The sequence below is a fragment of the Sciurus carolinensis genome, chromosome 12 (genome assembly GCF_902686445.1).
Source record: "Sciurus carolinensis chromosome 12, mSciCar1.2, whole genome shotgun sequence".
Classification (NCBI taxonomy): domain Eukaryota; kingdom Metazoa; phylum Chordata; class Mammalia; order Rodentia; family Sciuridae; genus Sciurus; species Sciurus carolinensis.
This window is the reverse complement of record NC_062224.1, coordinates 38,967,434-38,970,295: the sequence shown is the minus strand read 5'-3', so window position 1 is coordinate 38,970,295 and position 2,862 is coordinate 38,967,434. Positions and strand designations below refer to the sequence as shown.

At 55.0% G+C, this 2,862-nt stretch overlaps 1 pseudogene; it reads left to right on the top strand.

Moving 5' to 3' along the window:
* Positions 1–1,014: 1,014 nt before the first annotated feature.
* LOC124961138 (jerky protein homolog) lies at positions 1,015–2,657 on the top strand (annotated as a pseudogene).
* The last annotated feature ends 205 nt before the right edge of the window (positions 2,658–2,862 follow it).

Genomic DNA, 2,862 nt, shown 5'->3' with positions numbered 1-2,862 from the left:
CTGTCCTGTCCACCAGCCCCCAGTGTGTTGCCCACCCTTGGGCTCAGGCGGATACTTGGAAGTCCTTGGTCACTGGCCTCATGGTGTCAGTGCTTCCTTTGAAGCTGCAAAGCTAGAAGCCACCTGAACATCTCTTGCCACGCCTTGTTGCCTTGAGCTTAAAGTTTCATAAATAATACCTGAATTTCATTTCTGAAGGAAGCATTTTATCTTGCAAGCCAGACAGCAGTGTTTCCTGTCACCTCGTATGGCCTGCACACTTCTGCACACCAAGCACTAAGACACATTCATGATAGCCCATTTCTGGTGCTGAGCCTCCTCCAGAAATTTGTTGGCCCCTCACATGTTCCTGTGTGACTCCACATCTCCCCCAGTTTCATTTTAAAAATCCTCCTGAGGCTGGACTGCAGCCTTGATTGCCGCCTGTTCCCACAGTGAGAGGTGCCTACGGTACTGTGTGTGCTGTGCAAGGCAGGGTGCACAGTCACACTCTACCGCAGTGCAAAGCACCAGTACTACCAGGAGCAGACCAAGAGGCCAACTCAGATGGGGAAGGACTTGCCTAGAGTTCCTGAAGTACTGTGGGTGAGATACCATTGTGCTCATAGAAGTCCTTGGCCTTCTCAATGAGCATACCCTGGAGAAAAGCACCTCACTTATACCACAAAACCTTCATTAACCTGAGACCAGGCATTGTTTGAGGAAGTTCTGCTACTATCCCTGAGACAAAGGCCAAGGATCCAGCCACACCAAGCAGTCTGGGGCAGACTGATTCTGGACATTTCCCCTGCAAAGAGGACCAGCAGCTGACCACTTTGTCAGTAGCTGACACCTGAGCAGTCCAGAACCTGGATGCCTAGGGGAAGCTGAGGCAAGAGGCTGTTGCAGGTAAAGGGTAGAGCCAAGGAAGGACTGGGCTTGAGTCCAGGATTAGCAGAGAAGAGAGTGAGAATGTGAGGCAAGGAGGGGAAGCCAAGGTGAGAAGGAGAGGCAACAGGCCAGTCTACCCCTCCCATGGCCTCTAAGCAGGCTACTATGAAGGGCAGAGGAGGGAAAGTGGAAGCAGGTGGTGCTGACTGTGAAGGATAAGATTGACATCCGCACACACCTGGAGCAAGGTGAGAGAAGGAAGGCGCTAATGCAGGAGTACAACGTGGGCATGACCACCCTGTACGACTTCAAGGCCCACAAGGCCCAACTGCTCCGGTTCTTCACCAATTCTGACTCCAACCAGGTGCTGGAGTGGTGGTGCACACTCCACACACCCAAGCTTGAGCACCTGGACCAGGTGCTGTATGAGTGGTTCCTGGTAAAGCAGGCAAGGGTTTCCCCATGTCGGGTCTCATGCTCATTGAGGCCAAGGACTTCTATGAGCAGATGCAGCTGACTGAGCCCTGCGTGTTTTCTGGAGGGTGGCTTTGGCACTTTCAGGCCAGGCAAGGCATTTAAAAGCTAGACACATCCAGTGAGAAGCAGGTAGCTGACCACCAGGTGGCTGAGCAGTTCTGTGGCTTCTTCAGGAGCTTGACCACTAAGCATAAGCTGTCTCCTAAGCAGGTTTACAGTGCCAATAAGACCGGCCTCTTCTGGTGGTGCTTGCCAAATCCGACTGAGGTGGGGCAGTGCCCGGCCTCAAGCAGGGCAAGGACAGACTAATTGTCCTGATGTGCGCCAATGCCACAGGTTCCCATAGAATCAAGCCCTTGGCCATTAGGAAGTGTCACGGTCCCAGGGCTTCCACAGGCATCCAACACCTGCCCATGGCCTACAAGGCCCAGGGTAATGCCTGGGTGGACAAGGAGATCTTCTCAGATTGGTTTCATGGCTTCTTTGTCCCCTCGGTGAGAGAACACTTTAGAACAATAGGTCTGCCCAAAGACAGCAAGGCCATTCTGTTGCTAGACAACTCCTGGGCCCACCCCCAGGAGTCCGAGCTGGCGTCTGATGACATTTTCACCATCTTCTTGCCTGCCAGTGTGACGTCATTGATTCAGCCCATGGAGCAGGGCATCCAAAGAGACTTCATGAGGCACTTTATCAACCCTCCTGTGAGCCTGCAGGGCTTCCACCCACATTACAGCATGAACGATGCCATACTCAGCGTGACCTGTGCCTGGAACGCTGTGCCCAGCTACGTCTTCAGGAGGGCCTTGGGGAAGCTGTGGCCAGTGGTCATGTTTGCCAGAGGCTCTTTTGAGGGTGAGGAGGAAGAGGAGGCCGAGCGCTGCAGCACCAAGCCACAAAACAAGGCTTTCACTCACATCCTCGAGCTCGCGAGAAAGGGCCTCTTCTGCCCGGGCCACAGGCATCTGCCCTGGCACAGAGAGGGCAGTAGAGGAGGCACCCGCTGCTGTCCTGCTGGCTGAGGCTGACGGGGATGCAGACCAAGTGGAGAAAGAGGCTGTGGAGGACGCTGAGTCCCAAGTGGCCTGGGAACAGGCAGCCGCAGCCTTTGAGGCGCTCCAGCACTTCGTGGAGCAGCAGCCCTGCTTCAGCTCGCAGGAGGTGGGGCAGCTGCACGCGCTGCACTCTGCCTTCAGGAGGCAGCTACAGCTGAGTGCCACGTGAAGCTCGAGGCCCTCCAGGATCGCCCTGGTGGGTGCAGGGCCACAGACCACCCCACCTTGCCCTGCTCATCCACAGTAGGTGTTAATTGATGGCTGTCGTCCCATTCATTTGGCCCCTGGAATGTGTGCTCAGTCCTGGGACACAGACTGCCCTCTGGGCAAGAGGGCTCCCCCAGGGGGTGGTGCCCCCACACATTGTTACTCAGAAGGACTCAGGCCTGTGTATTGAGCTGATTGACGTTTACCTATGTCATTTGCTAGGTCATCTGATAGGAGACCTTCAGGAGGAGTCCAT